General features: G+C 41.9%; 1 protein-coding gene across 6 annotated transcripts in view; it reads left to right on the top strand.

The window, feature by feature from the left end:
* grm8a (glutamate receptor, metabotropic 8a) overlaps positions 1-17,323 on the top strand; it is a 302,831-nt gene that overhangs the window by 273,318 nt on the left and 12,190 nt on the right. The window lies entirely within an intron of this gene.

The raw sequence follows: 17,323 nt of genomic DNA on the forward strand, positions 1-17,323 counted from the left end.
ATCAGATTCCACCAGGTGTGCTTCAGTGTGTCACTCATTGTACTCAATGTCAGAGGCTGCCTAGTAAAAACAGGATATTAGCAGAGCAGCAGCAGCAGCTTTGGTCCTCCATCACTGACTTCACAGGATGTATTCAGACACTCCTTGTGAATTACCTTTTACCCTGGCACTGACTGGCCATGACCAGTTTTGTTCTGGTGTTTACAGACAGCTGATGTTGTCTGTTTGTGGAATTCTTTCAGTCTGGGGCTGGGGCCATTTCACCAGTGTAGTATTCCTCAGAGTTGTGGCATGTGAGACAGCTTCAGTTTTCCTCACTGGGCGGTCCTGTCCTTAGAGTGTACCAGCAGAGATCTGAAGGTGGTCAGTGAACTGTGAAGTGGTTAAAAGCTCTGGAGAATGCACGTGAGTTGACCTTTTTGTCAAGCTACTGTTTACAAGGTCAAAAATTAACAAATTTTCTCCTTCTCCGCCTCACTATCAGCTTCTACCTCTTAGATGTTTTGGGAACCTTCTTGAGGTCCATTCTGTATTTTGTCAGATATGCAATTTTCCTATTTCCTGTTCATGGGCACCCTGGGTGCATATTCATTAGACCACTGTGGGTTTAGGGTACTCTAATACCTCACCTCTGAGGAGTTGAAATGGCATCCCCTTGCCTCTCTCTGGGTCTGTTTTTGCAAGTCGTAAACACCTGCATTGACTCTGAGAAATACTGGATTTGTTTGTGTAGTATAGCGAGATCAGCAGAATAGAGAGGTAAACCCTAAAGAGGTCCAGTTAGGGAAAACTTCACCCGGAACATCATAATGACTTATTTGGGTTGTATCAACATATGTTTTTAGTCAACAACTGACTGTCAAATCAAATAATATTTCAACAATATTTATGCTACTGTCAGTTTTCACATCACACTGGAGGGATAATAAATAATAATTTCTTTAATAATAAATTCAAAATTAAAGTAAATTTAAGCAAACTAAAGGCTGCATTTAAAAATACATAAGAGTTTTTTAAATGTGCATCTTAAAATAAAGTGCTGAATTTCAGAAAAAAATATGTAGTTTGAATTGTTGTCTCAACCAATTTTATAATCAACACTGAACACATCTTAACAAATGAACAGCTCTAATACCTCCTCTTTCATTCACTCACTCATGCTGCTAGACACCTGTTGACTACTCAAGTCAGATCTTATTATACATTTATTATAAGGACCTTATTTTATATTTCTTATTGAACTGTACTACCTTTTTTGTCAAATTCTAATCCACCAAACAAACTCAGAGGCGGTATTGTGCTGAGTTCTGCATGCCTGCCGAGAATTGCATGTACCTCGCGGGTGGTAACGCTCCTTAATGCTGAGCAAAGAGGTGGATGCAAATCTCAGCAGGTAGCCTACAAAATCTGTTCTGCCGAATTATGCATCCACCTCCTAAGGACACTTTGCTGTGCACATTGATCAAACGCGGTTATCACCACAAATATTTGCTGAAAGTTAAGGAATGGCACTTCTCTTTAAATGTATTAAAATATTACTGACTGTAAATGTTCATAAAATATATACTTGGAATGATTTATCATCATTGATGAACCCCACAAAGAATATTATAGCGTTTAAAAGCAGTATTTGAAGTGGATGCAATTCTCGGCATAACAATTGCTCTCCTTGGCGAGCAGGCAGAACTCTGCAGCCGCTCAGATCTCTGCCTTTAAACCCTTCGTGTCTTTAAACCCTTCGTATCCCTCGGGTTCAGGTGCAGCCACTTATAATAGTATCTGACTAGTATTTAACTGTTACAGTATGTAGCTAAATCTAACATTGCCTGATTGTAAAGTTAACAAAGTTAACATAACGTCAGCTACCTGAGAGCTGAGCCATGGACGTTTGGCTGAGCCTTTTCTTTACAACTTCACACACGCCTTTTCTTCAAAGCATTATCACCCTGATGTCTAACACTAAGGTTAATCTATGAAATTTGGGCTTCTCTCTTCTTGCTGACTTGTCTTTGACTCCTTAAAAGCTGCGGTTAGAACACACTAACTCCCGTTAACTTAGCATTGTTAGCAGCTTGGGGCTCCTTGTGTCTGGCTAATTGTATCTGGCTGCTTGTATCTGGCTAACGAGCTAAGCTAACAAGCTATACGCCGACAGCGATACCTGTTAAATATTGTTAACACATAAATAAAATAAAGGAATTTCACTTCATCCGGTATCTGTAGAAATGTCCTAAAGGCTGCAACAGGCTGAGGCTCAGAGCTCTGTGTATTGTAGCTGAGTGAGGCTAACAGACGGCAGTCACTCAGCTAGCAGTGACAGTGGCGATTTACCTGTCAATCAAAGCTTCCAGGCCCCTAATAATGCAGAACTTTAATGCTTAAAGGCCCGTAGCCCTGTAGCCTACGCTGTCACCTACGCCGTCGATTTGACGCAGAAGTATAAATTGCTGTTAATATAATTTAAACAGGTGAGTTATAAAAAAAAAAAAGTCACCCCCTCACAGTTGTCACTAAGGGCAAAATTAGCGATACACACTAAAAACATTTTTGAACCAGACTGTAAACATGTTTTATTCTGCTGTAAAGTTGGGCATTTTAACCTGGGGGTCAATGGAGATTGACTACAATCTGCAGCCAGCCTCAAGTAGCCAATCTATGCATTTCAGTTTAAGTTACTTCCGTATTGAATTCACTAATGAAACCGGAAGTTTGCCGCTTGGTTATAATGCACAACCCTGACATTTCTTCATAGTTTCTCGAATTACTTAATGCAGACACTCCACGCCACTCATCGTCACTTGCTTAATTTTCCTTCACTTCTTCCTCTCATTCCCCCCCCCCCGAAGCATTCAAAAAGAGAGAGATCGAAATTTGAAAGGGAACGTTACAGCGAGAGATAGGGACATGCAGGGAAACATTGAGACACAGAATACCAATGTGAGAGATGAATCAAGAAAAAGGGAGAGAGGGATTCTTAACCATCACCAACGAGGGAAGTATTGTTTTGAAATAGGTCATGCTACCACGCAGAGGCTGCTGGCTCCAAACAGCTTCTGCTGCACCCTGCAGAAATGGGAAAGGTTGTGTGTGTGTGTTTGTGTGCTTTTCCTTCCTCTGCCTCTCTCTGCTTGTTGCAAAGTCCTAACCACAGGGTTCGTCCTCTCTCCAGCCATCTCTCCCTGTGTCTGGCTCATCATTCCTTTGTCTGACACTATGGACAGAAGACCATCTTTCTTTTTTCTTCCTTTCTCTTTTCTCTGTCTCTTTATCTATATCTCCCTTTCTTTCTCTCCATGAGCCACCTCTCCTGTTCTCCAGATGTCTTAAACATGGTCAGCTTGTTATCTCCTGCTTCCAACAGAGGGAGGATCAACCACCCCGCTGCTTCCCACAAACCCACTCACTGTGTATATGTATGTGTGTGTGTGTGTGTGTGTGTGTCTGTTTTTCACAGCATGTGAAGCGTGTTTCTTGTATGTTTTCTCGTGTCATGTGTGCACCAGTTCCTTGCAAAGAGACATATTTGCGTTTGAGTTTTGTTGCTTTTTAGTTATGCTTGTGAGAGATCTTTGTATCTTGCACCTTTTTAAAATCTCTGATTTGCAAGTACAAGACAAGCCGTTTTTGTTCATAAAAAAACCCCCCAAAAACAATCTTAATCTAAAATATGACTTTGTTATGCATGTTTTTTCAGTTCCTAGACATGGACGCGAACACCTTGGTGTACATTAGTATACAACCCAATACAACCCAGCTTGGTAACAGACTGAATTCTGCAGTTTCATAATGGAAGGACACAGCTGCATGTTCTGAAGAGTGAGAATCCTGAGATTCAGTCACTGAAGCTGATATTCATTCACACCTATGCAATGTGTCTCGCAAGGCCTTCCGATCTCTTATTTCTCTGACACATTTCCCACCTCTCTCTCCCATTCACTCACTCACACACGCACTACTGTCTAACCTTAAACAAAAGCAAGACCCAAGTGCCCTGACTTAAAAATATTCCCTTTAAGAAGTGAAGAATGGCAAAATGGCCTCACTTTGAGTAATATTCCTCATTTTTTTCACTTCTTATGATTGCACTTGGTCCTCAGGAGTATATACCAAACACACAATCTATATACCTGCCTCACAAGTATAATTCTCTCCCTCTCTCTCTCTCTCACACACACACACACACACACACAGTGTCATGGCTCACTGTCTTCAGACAGATTTATGACCATGACTGCGGTCCCGGTGGAGGACCAGTGACCACCCAGATCCTTACCGGGAGCAACCACTGGTCATCAATCTACAGTAATCTGAAGAGGTTGGGAGAAAAAGAGGAGGAGAGAGACAGGGAGGCAGAATAAAAGCGATACGCTGAGAGAAAGAGGGGCTGAGAGGGTGGGAACAACAACGTGGAAGGGAAGGAGAAAGACAGGGAGTTAGATGAAAACAAAAGGAGGCAAAAATGCAGCAAAGACAGAATGAATCAGAGAGTGTGGGAGTGCAGAGTGAGAGTGACGTCAACCACAAGCAGACAGAGTCAGGGGAGGGTTGGATTTACACTACCATCAAATGCTTAATATGGAGGATGATAACCAAGCAAATATTAGAGAGAGAGAAAGATAGAATAAAGAAGTGTAGATTAAAGATGAAGAAGAGTATAATTGAAACAAGGACATACAAACAGAAAGTGTAATGAAGAGGAAGAAGGGGAAACAGAAAAACGTCGGAATTGTTTAAGAATCGGACAGATGGCTGAAGCTGTGGGTCATGAGCATTTAAATATTGCAGCTGATTCTCTGTCACACACACATACACACACAGCTGTGTCAAACACAATCCTACTCAAGTGCCTTGAGAAGATCGCATTGCAGGGTTTGCTGTAACAATTTATTTCCATTTGTACTTTGGCTGAGCAGTGAATTATTCAGCTGCAGCTTATGTCAGGGTCTATAAAATCTATAAAACTATAAAATCCCATATTATGCTCATTTTCAGGTTTACACTTTTATTTTAGGGGTCTACTAGAAAATGTTTAAATGCTTTAATGTTGAAAAAAACCCATTCTTTTTCTGATAGGTTATCCATTGTTGCAGCATCTCTAATCACCCTCTTTCTGAAAGCCCTCCTCCCTAAAAGTCCACTTTCTTAAATCACTGATTTTGGTGAAACTGGATCATATTTTATGGAGAAAATATTTTCTGATTTTCCTTCTGATGTCCTCCGGATGCTCTGCCTCAACTTTTGGTGATTTATGGAGTTTCCTGATGGACAGATAGCTTTACTTTAGCCGCTAACTACTGCTAACTGTTGCTGTCATTAGCTCAGCCTTGCAGCTAGCCATATTATTAGCTGACACGTCTCAGACTGGGAGCTTGGAGCAGTGGGGGTGTGTTGGTTTTTAGCCCAAGTTGTAGCTTGTTTTCTAACAGTCTATAACCATGGTATCTACTACAGACAGGGGACGAAAAAGAGTGGAGAAACACTCAAATGCAGACACGTCTGTGCACTAGGGCTCTCTGAATTTTCTGGTGAGTATAAAATTAATAAAATTTTAGTCACCAGATCTCAACCTAGTTGAACACCTATGGAATATGTTGGACATTTGTGTAACACATTGCTCTCCACCACCATCTCTGTAAGACCACGTTATAAATAAACGTTCATCTTCAAACCTATTTAGTAATGTATGTGACTGTCTCTTATGCTATGTCCTTTTATTATGTCCTCATGTTCAGCTGTACTCAGGTCTTGATCTCCAATGAAATTACCTGATCAAACAGGGGTTGTATCTGTAAATTCATCCCTAGAATAGTGTTCCACAGACTTAAGGAGCACTGAAGCTGTTCTGGAGGCTTGTGGTGTCTTGACTCCATACTATAACACTTCATGTTGGTTTTTCCTTTTATTTGTCACCTAAGATTCATCTGAGATTCAGTAAGAGTATTAAATTAAATTAAATTAAAAAACCTGAGCAGTGGCTGTTATATTGGTTAAATGTTAGGATGTAGGGATTTATGCATCCTGGAGGGGCAAATTGCTCTGAATAAAACACATCAGGTTGTGTGTATTCTCCATGGCTGAGTACCTCTCCCAAAGCAGTTAAACCATGGTTTGGGAAAACTTGGGAATTCTAGAAAATTGCAAGCTGCCGAAAATTATGAGATTGCTTTGTGCATAGGACATGGCTTCTAGTGCAACAAACCCCATATGTAGTAGCATTGAAATCAGTGTGAGCAATTCAATGGGAACAAAGAGTATGCATGGGGTGGTTAAGGCGAGACATTGTTTTATCATGCACTGGTCAGTTTTGAGATTTTTGGGCTACTTTGCTTCCTTAACATTTCTTCTTTCAGACTGGTGGGGGGAAAAAAGCCCAAAATATATATTTTGTAGTTTATTTTACTAAAGTTTGTCTCTGTGCGTCTGTAGATTTTGCCTAAAAGTGGGGCTGGACGATACGGCCAAAAATGTTATCACAATAAACAGTTTCATATCTTTCGATATCGATAATTATCACGATAAGATTTTTTCTTTCAAGTTTAAAGGCTGATTTTTGCTCCTGTGTGAAAGTTGAAGAAATCTGATGGTTAATTGTGGTTTAAACTTTTCTTTATGGTCAACACTTGATGCCAAACAGTGGATCACATCACAAATCTGAGATAGAACATTCAAAATATTTATGTTAATTAATTAATTTATCTTTGTCAACAAATATTTTAAAGTAAAATTAAGTAAAACCTTTTTCAGTCCTTTTTCCTCAACAGAATAAACATCTTAATGAGAAAAATTAAGTCCTAATTTGTGTATGATTCAATTGAATAAAATCAAACATTTAATGAATATTTATTGAACATTTGTTATATTGTTATTGAAAAAAATTATATTTGCGATAATTATTGTTATTGTTTTATTGTCCAGCCCTACCTAAAAGTAAACATTCTAACGCAAAAGTTTCAGTAGAAACTGTCTCATTTGCATATTTAAACATAATATTTCAGAAAACTCATAATACAAAAAATTGTCTTAGTTTAAGTAATCAACTTGGAAAGTTGGTTCTATTATGTGAAATTGCTCATATGATAAACTGGTTTTAAAAAATGCAATTATGCAATTTGTAGAATAAAGCTGAACTCCAAATTAAAACTACCTTCAAAAAGCAAACTTCCTTGGAATAATTTGACATTAAAGATCATACTAAGCTTTATTTTTACAGGCAAGGTAACACACCAGGGAACATTCTGATTTTAGCACATGTAAGCTAATAACTCTGAGGGCGATGCACAGGGATCAACAGAACGCAGATCACTCCTGACCAATGTTTCTTCCCTCTGCTGGATTTAGACGTCATGTTGTCTTTATTCTGACAGAATTTATCATTCCTTGGGGTGATTATCTTCAACAGGCTGTGTAGGGTGGGGGTGGGGGATAAAAATATTTCATTCATTTTTACGGGAATGGGTTTTGCAATCGTTTGCAGGGTTCTGGTGGGATTTGATCGTTTGGCTGAAAATTCGGAGAGACAGACAGCAAGTGTCAGATCCTGACATCAAACTGTGAGATGTTGAAGGATGAGGGGACGCCCAAGGGGGACCTCACACAGAGACGCTCGCAGTCACACACACACACACACACACACACACACACACATACACACACTCTCACATTCTCTCTACGTTCACAAATACATACGTTTAAGTACACTTACTTGCACACACACATTTAGAAACTCTTCTCAAGGGAGCAATAGATACAGCAAAAGAACAGTTTAAATCCAAACTTCTGCACAAAATTCACTTTTAAGGCTGAATGCAACAGTCATCTTCATTACCTTTACTCCTCTACCAACACTAAGATAACAAACATCATATATGGTGCTGTTTATTCTTTTTATCTTCCACCTTCGCCGTAGCTGTTATTTCTTCATTCCTGCATACATCAGACTGTAGAGACAGACTGCATGACAAAGCAAAACATCATGAATAGATGATGAAAGGCCTCAACACGGGCACTGCAGCTGATTAACTAGCAGTGTTGGCAGTCATTTTTGTGACTGTTAACTTGAATTGAGTTTTTTAATTCTGATTATTTTTTTGTCTAACAACAGAACAAATTGTAACGTATGTGAAGCAAATGCACAACATTTTAAAGAAATTGAGCTGTATTAATTAGTCACAATGATGATCATTTTGACAAAATTAAACGAAGAGAAATTTATAAATTAAGCCATTGTAGATGCCCCAATTTAATTAGTGATGTACTGCTGATCCCAAGAGAAATTCAAAGTTTGTTGCCTTTTATGCTGTCACTGTGCAGATGCAATAACCTGGCATCTAGTTGTTGGCAATGGTGAGGAGATACTTGGCTTGGGGATTTTGGAGTGCTGTCAGACTCAAAGCGCCAGGAATCATTCAGGTCTGACTCAGGAATAAAAAGTCCAGTCAACAGAGTTGTTTGGTAGTGCCATGAATTTTGAATTCTCATTCCAGTCTGTGCTTCCAAATGAATGAATTACTGTAAACAGATGGGCATCAGTACTAGTTGTGGAGTAAGACCGAAGAGAAGATTGCCAAAGATGCATGACAGAATAAGCCAAGACAAATGTCAGCCTTTTGCTTACCTGTTGTATTAAACATTTTCATCTATCTTAACTTCAGTTCTGTGCAAATAAAATTACTATTGTAACCAGCCTAACTTGTCAGATAGCTGATGGCTGAGTTTTACTGCAGAGCACATTTGAAGTCCCCACTGCCCCAATACACTATAACAAATTAAAAAAGCTTTAGTTTTGCTGTAAAAGCTACTAATGAAACCTTAAACTACATCTCCGGTCAAGGAAAGGTGGCCCATAGTGGATTTGTGTTTCATACATAGCTGGCTTCGGATTAAATCGAGCTAAGTGTTAGTTCAGGTAGGCAACGGAGTCAAGCTCAGCTCACAATCCCAGCACATCAGCTGATAGCAGCCCATCTCAAAACTGCTCAGCTGATTCCCCTTTTAGAATTCATTGGCAAATTCATCTGCAAGCGTCTTGTAACCCGCTGCCACCCTAGCTCCTCCTTTCAGGCTGTGTCTCATAATTATGTCATTTCGTTTATTGATACATGCTCTGTTCTGTTCATCCATGTATGCACACAGATGGACAAAAACTTTTGCTCTCCCTGCCTTAAGGTTTCACACGTAGGCACATGGAAGGGTAGAGAGATCCCGGAATAGAGCCATCTCGCCACTTCAGAGCAAATACCAGTTTCTCTGTACTGACTGAATTATTAACATTGTCTGAATTGTCCCTTCCATGTCATTTTCTCCACACTTTTAGCATTGCAATGTGGCTACACACATAGAGTATTTCTCGGAATGCCGATATCTGCATCATTAAGGCAAGGGGAAGTGGTGACTTTCTTCACGAGGAGATGAAATTTCAAAACAAGGTTGAATTAGAGGAGTTACTGGACTATTCTGAATAAAAACATAATTAAAAGAAGTGGAGAAATATGAGACCACTGATGTGTTTCCTAAGGTAAAGTCACCAAATAGATTTGTATGTATTTATTATTTATTTATAAATGTATTTGTCTTTGTTGTAATAATTTAATTTGAATTACAAAAGAGGGCTGGCACTATGTAGTGCAGCTCACTGTTACTATGGGGAAGTGTAGAAATTCCAGTCCATTTTCTGATTGCTGACTGATGATGCTCTATGTAAGTCCTTGCTTGGTATTTTAATTGGCTGGAGCTGTGCACAGTGGGACCACAATCATGTCAGTTAGGGGAGAGAGAGAGAGAGAGAGAGAGAGAGAGAGAGCGAGCAAGCTATTCACAACAGGCCCACCCTCACAGTATGCATTACTATGAAACCTTTATGCTCAAAATGTGTTTGACTTGAGACTTCTGGCTAAACATCATACAGATCTGCAAGTCAATAAGAGCTACACTAACAAGCTGTGGCAGAGCAAACACAGATGTAACCTTATTGTATGAAATACCTCGTGCGCTCTTTTATGACACACACAGACCTTAGACCAGTATGGATTAGATGAAGGAAAAAATGTCTCTAAGTGCTGTTTTGTAGAAGATAACGAGGCACTTGTGGACAACAGTGTCCAAGCTTGGGCCCAATTAAGCTGCACTGACACAAAGTTACAATATCATGGTGGAGAGTCCTGTGTCAGAGCTTTTTTAGAAAGAGTTTTTCATCACAGCACCATGTTGGAAAGATTTGTGATGGGCGTGTGGAGAAGTCCGACTTGGGGATTTAACAAGCTCTGAAGAAAGAGCATCTTGAGAAAGAGAGACTAAAAAGCTGCAATCTTTTTCATGCATAAAAATAAAAAAACACCTACTCCTCTCACCTTTAGGTCTTTTTTTTTTAGCAAAAGATGGGTATCTAAATGATATCCTTCTTAACTGCTGCAGTTGGTGAAATTAAACACTTAGAGTAATTGGTGTAACTTTTGTCCAGATAATACTTTCCACTATGGCCACAAACTGATGGTTTTGAGATTATTTTAAGACAAATATTTTTCTACCGGTTTTTAGTGTGGTTGTGTGTAAATCTATTTAAAAGGGTAATATGCAGTTTCAGTGGCCACTAGCAGTGCAGTTTTAAGATTACAGCCAGGTGTGTACATGTACACGTGCTCGGCTCGAACTCATGAGCAAGCATAATCCGAAACACAACCGCTTTTATACAGAGATCCCACAATAAACGCTCACTGTTTCTAAACGGGGCCGTTCAGAGGACGACAGGCACTGGAAGCAACATTTTGGAAAGGGGGGCGTTGAGGTGTCACCAAAGATTCACAACAATACAAGAGTTTAACTGGGACTGGATGAGACGATGTGTATCATAACTCTTCTCTTCAGTGTTTCTGTCAGCTACTTTTGGCACAGCTTTGTGCTGCCTTCAGGAGAACAGGAAGTCAGAGTGTCATCTGTAAAATTTAACCAAATGGACTCTTTCTTGGTATTATCGTGGAAAAGTGCTTATTTCTCTGAGGAATACACTGTGAACACCTTGTTATCTCCGTGGTTACACATTTACAAGAGGGATATTCTGCTGTCAGACTTCCCCTGAAAGCAGCTTCGTCCAGCATCCAGCACCTGATGCGACACCAACAAGGACCCACCATTCGCTGTGAGTCGCAACCAGTTTGTGCCCAAGCAGACATATAGAGTTTCAGTAGGCTATAAAAATGTAATGTTAAAAACTGAGGCGCAAACTTGCTTTGTTTGGGGCTGTGAGGTGCACTTTATCTGAGCTGCTGAAGTTAACGTGTGGATTTGTGGTGATATTTCTGCCTAATCACAGGTGCTGTCAGTTAGTTTTGTTTTCCCCCGGCATGAGCACCTTGGTTGTGGGGACTAACAACGAAGCCAAATTCTCATTAAATGGTGACTAAGTGGTGGCTTTTTTTCTTTACGTCACAGACCACAGATATGTGGGAGAGATTCGGAATGTGCAGAAAGTTTTGAACATGAGCAGATAACCTGTTAAAACAGATGAGCAATTAAAGTCCAGTCAATAACGAAACTAAAATGAATTAATTTATCACTGAAGTGAAAAGGTGCCACAATGACATTTAAAGAAGTTACTTCCCCAAAGAAAAGACACAAAAGAGGAGGGAGACTCATTAGGGATGATATTAAATAAGTTGGGGGAACCTCACCACTTTATATTCTATTATCTATATTTTGAATTGTCACCTGCCATCTCAATTTGGTTTTCCTACATCCTTTTGATGGGGGGGCAGTAAGGGACATGGATAAAGGATAGGGGGGCGCTGGCCCACAAAAGGTTTGAGAACCACTGCTCTAGCTGTTCTGTTACTACCAATGTTCCCGGATCAGAGGCAGATCAAATCAAACCCCCTTTTCGGCTTCATAACGTTACCTTTCAGACATCGCAGCTAGCCACATACACAATCCTCCTGGGAAAAAAGGCAGTCTTAAAATGGCTGTTGTGAGACAGCCTCACACAACAGTGGGAGTTTACCTGAGTTTCCCAGTTTTGGAAACTCAGGTAAACTCCCACTGCACCAGTACAGTAATATTTTATCAGCTTGAGGTTAAAGTAATCTATGCTCGTTACATGGTAACGTTACACTGACTGCATTTAGCCGACGTGATACATCAACGTTAAATAGCCTGCCTGCTTTTCAGTAGGCTAACTAACATTACTCTTTGTATATGTTTAACTGGAGGCTCCGCAATGTGAGCACAGCTAAATGTAGGCTACTGGATGATAACGAAATGGTTAGACTGAATATTATGAATTATATTATGGCTACACTTGTTAGGCTGCAGTAAGTAACATTACTGTTGTGAATGGGTCGATGGTGTTCTGCACTGTTATGTTGCATCATTGTATATTAAGCTGAGTATCAGTAAAACCACAATAAATCTAAATTGAACGCTAGGAAGCAAACAGTGTCAGATCTGTGTGTATGTTTCATTAGCTGCCCCTGCCTTGCATTACTATAGGCTAGTATAAACTAACCGCTCCACGTTTTACATTGTATCGTTACATCATTTCTTGCAGGCTAAAATCAACACTTTAACATAATACCAAAGGTACACAGGATAGTAATATGGATCATGTTAGATGGGGAAGTCATGTAGAAAGCCATAACATTACAACTATAGTATTTTGCCCCGGATAACTTTAGCAACTGACCAGCGTTAGCCAGTGAGCTAACATCAGCCTTTCTAATGTTGGCAATGTTTTCACTCGACATCTGACTCTGTGTGGCCTGATGGGCTTCAGCACATAAAACTTTGTTGTTGGTTTTTATCCTTACGTGGAGTTTATGTTGGAGTTTGTGTTTTGCTGTTGAGCCAGTTGTTTTGTGTTGTTAGTCGACTGCATTTCATTAGCTGCATTGTCGCTGTAGTAGAGAGTAGAGAGAGGCTCGGGGGCGGGTATGCATCTACATCCAGTCCTCATAACTTAACACATAACAAGCAGATTAGTGGCTGTTGCAAGCAACGGAGAAATCAACCATGGGGTTCTTTCTAAGTAAGGTTCTTTTTTGGATTTGCTGAGTAAGTCCTTTGTAAGAAGTATATTCTGCTGTTACATGGTATAATCTCAGAGCGGTGTCCGCGTCAAGGTGAACCGCTCCTCCGGCCACCCTGTATTAATTTATCGGTGTCCAATAACTGTCAGTTAGCATCCTATTCTTAGGCTAATGCGTTACGGCGAGTCAAATAGGTTTTTAGTTAACATTAATTTGTTAACTGGGCAGTGTAACGTTACCCGGAGCACAGCTAACGTGTCACGACGAGTGGTCTCCTACGTTACCTGCTTAGCACGGGCAAAAACCCAGTGTGCTAGCTTAACGGCGGATAGGTGCGCCTAGCAAAGCTAACGTTACAGCTACTTATCAGGCTGTGGTGTTTTTTCTTGTGCCATGTCCTCGGCTGCTGCCCCCACCAAAGGGTCCGAAACGAAGGCCAAGGAGACTGCATCCCACCTGTGCATGGCGTCATGCGGGGTGTCCATCTCGGGCAGGGACCCTCATCCCATGAGTACTAAACATGCCCAGGCATTGCTGGCTGACCCTTAGTCATGCCCTCACTGTATGTGAATGCCAGAAAAGATCCTGGAAAGGAGACTCAGTGACAGTGGCTAACAGCCAGGATCCATGCCTGTCGACAGCCCCTCCAAAAGCCACATCCAGCTCCCATCAGCCACGAGCCACCACGAGCTGGGCGGACATGATGGAGGCTGAGGCCCTAGACATGCTTCCACTTTTCGAGGAACTCGAAGTGGAACCGGGCTGTGAGGACGCAGAGGGCGATGCCAACTCTGAACACCTCGACATGGATGAGATGGAGGACAAGGAGGATAACTCCACGTTCCCTGCTCAACTGTCTAGACCCCCAAGTGCATCCAACGTCGTCCCCCCCGTGGACAGCAGCTTATATGAGGTCTCGAAACGGGCCGCTTCTAAATTGGGAATATTGTGGCTGGCAGCCCAGGATGCCGAAGGAGAAGTGTGAGACCTGTATGATGGTAAGAGGCTCTCACCAGCCCAGCCACCATCTAAGCAACTCCTGACAGCTGTGTCTGCCTGCATGAAAGAGATGAGCCGGTACTGGTCCAGCTCTTTTAAGAGTAAGCTCCCCAACAAAGGCTGGGAATCCAGAGGATGGCCGAACTGGGGCTGGCCGAACCCCCAGTGGTGGAGCTGTCAGTGGCTTATCACCTCCCCCCTAACCGCCGCTCTCTTTCTGCATCCCAAAACATCTCTCTGCCTAGCAAAATGGAACGCCTTACCGCTTCCATTTTACAGAGGATGTATAAGTATGCAGTGCAGTCTGTGTGCTCTCTGAATGCAATGACGCTGCTGTTGGCTTACCAAGCAGAAATATTGGAGGAGTTGGGCCAGCAGCTGGACACTGGGTCACCTAACCCAGCCCTGAGGGATGAGATCTGTGTGGTGAACGACCTCATCCTGCGCTCCTCACGCGGAGCAGTCCAAGGCTGTGGCCGTGTGATGTGGGCTTGCTGTCGCAGGGAAGAAGGCTTTGTGGCTGAACCTCTCAGGTCTTAGAAAACACTTCTTTGCGGCTGTGGCTCCCATCCCGGGGAGGGGAAGAAGAAGCGTGCAACCTAACAGTGCAAGCTTCACTCCTCCCCCCTCCCAGAAAGAAAAGGAAGAAAATGGAAGTGTTACAGAACTCCACAGTTCATTGCTCAGAGGCCTTGGCAGTTTCCAGTTCTCCAGGCGTCCTTCTCCAGGTTCTCTGGATTCTCTGAAATTCAGGAGCAGACAACACATTGTCCCAAAGCACTTCCACCATGTGCAGAAATAACACAGTGTCACCAAGCAACTGTAACGTGTTCAGAAATAAAGCTGGCATCCTCGCAGCCAGGCTCAGTGCCAAGGGCAAGACGCTGCAAAGAACAAAACAAAACAAAAACGTGTTGTGCCCCTTTAATCCCAACAGGGGGCGCTCACGCTCCTCCGGGGGGAGAGCGCGTCTACAGGGGCCCGCTCACCGTCAGAGCGGACCGGTGGTGTGCATGCGCAGTTCACCCCTGGTTTCTGTCCACTATTTCTCAGGGGTACAGACTACAGTTCATTATGAAACCACCGAGATTCAACAGTGTGTTAGTGTCAGTGGCCAGGGGGGATGCAGCGCCCTACAGGACGAAATAGCATTGTTAAAAAGGCCAGCAACATATGGAACCTTCTACCCCCTATCTTCAAGTGGTAATTTCCGACCCCCTCTGAGAGTGGTATGTTCCGTCTGCCCAGTGCAGTTCACACAATCATTGAGAGATCTGAGAGTTCCAATTAAGTTACAAAAGGAGTTTTAATGCCTTTGTTTCCGACTATTGTGTGCGTCCATTGAACTGTAAGTACATTAAGTCTCATATTATTATAGTTTGGGTAGAGTCTTCCCCTTTTCTTGGATAAATCTTGCTCTAGCTAATTTTAGCTACTGTCAATGTCAATTAGGCCCATTTATTAGCAAGTGAGTATCTACAGTGCTAGTTCCATATGTGTAGAGCCTATGCTTAATGTGATTACATTCAATGCACCCTTTTTATTATTAATAGCTGCCTAGCTGTCAACTGTTTTCTGTAGTGGGATAATTTAGTGTGCAAAAGGTGGTTAGCTGGCACCACAGTGGTCTGTTGGTGCCACCTTGTGACCGTTCTAAGTAACATTGTTATTTATTTATTTTTCTTGTTTAGTTCTTTATTATGACTGGTTTAATGGGTTGTAATATGTTGCCTTATTTTGTATGTTATTCCTCATTTCAGAACCACACACACACACATCTACCACAATTTGGCAATAAAGCAGTCTTAACTGGAAATTCTGGACTATTTTGTGACTTGACTCACTTCAGTAGTGGGTGGTGATTTCCTGAATCCAAGTATTGTGAGAAGCCACCGTCAGCTCATCTCTTTCTTTCAAGCATCCCTGCTAGACAAACAAGCGATCAGAGCCATATCAGAGGAGGAGCAACAAGGGTTTTACTCCCGTTACTTCCTCATTCCAAAGAGAGGAAGCTCATCGCTTCACCCATTTCAGATCTCTGTGTGTCAAACAAACACCTACGAAAATACACGTTCAGGATGCTAACACACAAAATGCTCTGCCGTTCTATCCGTCCGGGAGATTGGTTTGTAACGATCGATCTCTCAGATGCGTATTTTCACATCGCCATTTATCCAGCACACAGAAAATTTCTCAGGTTTGCTCATCAGTGCAGATCTTACGAATACCAAGCCATCCCATTCGGGCTGTTATTAGCACCGAGGGTGTTCAGCAAGTATGTGGAGGCAAGGAACAGCGGAATCAGAATATTCTCGTACATAGACGATTATGTGATATGTTCATGTTCATGTCGTCTCGTTCAGACTGTGCCTGTGCCTGCGCCTGTGGACGCCTCCCTGTCGGGTTGGGGGTGCGACCATGCCCGGCAGGGCTGTGAATGGTGTTTGGGGCCCGAAGCTGGCTCGGGCTCACATAAATGTATTGGAACTGTGGGCAGTATTCCTTGCATTGAAACATTTTCTGTACTTTTTCCAGGATTGCCATGTCCTGGTGAAAACAGACAACTCCACTGTGGTGTTGTACATCTGTCAGGGCGGCACGCGCTCACTACAGTTACACAGGTTAGCCCGAAAGGTGATTATGGAGCAGCACCAGACTCCTGTCCCTTTGAGCAACACGTGTTTGAACAGGGGGGCAGATCTCCTGTCGCGGGGGAACCCGTTGTATGGAGAATGGACTCTCCACACGCAAGCGGTGGATCAAATTTTGTAGAGATTCGGCCGGGCAGCCGTAGATCTTTTCGCCTCGTGAGAAAACACTCGAGTGTCCAAATTGGAGGAGATCAAAAACCTATAGATAAATCTCACATTAAAAATATGGTAGAGGGTGGTTAAGTCATGTGGAATACACAACATGTTAAAACCTTTTAGATGGTGTGCCTACGATACAGAAATTGTTCCCAACAGAGGAGATAAAAGATTTGAATCCTCGATAAGGAAAGGACTTCCAACCTATCTCTTCATTTACACACAAAAGTGCACTACAGAGTTCTCAGTCTCTGCAGGGCAAAAGTGGCCTGAAGCAGAATTACTTTTTCACATACCACCGAGTACGACATTATATTAATCAAAAGTGCAGACTTACAGACTTATCAACAGCTGCAACAAATTAGTTCATCTCTATATTGTACAATGCTCTCTTTTATGCTAAAAATGAAAACACCTTGTACATTAAAGAAAAATGGGAAAAAGAACCAGGTATGGGGCTTTCTAAAGAGGCTTGGAAAAACAAAATATACAAGAATACGAGTT

Source organism: Micropterus salmoides, unplaced genomic scaffold (genome assembly GCF_014851395.1).
Source record: "Micropterus salmoides isolate LMB-PRFRI ecotype aquatic unplaced genomic scaffold, ASM1485139v1 Ms_hic_scaffold_23, whole genome shotgun sequence".
NCBI classification, from domain to species: Eukaryota; Metazoa; Chordata; class Actinopteri; order Centrarchiformes; family Centrarchidae; genus Micropterus; species Micropterus salmoides.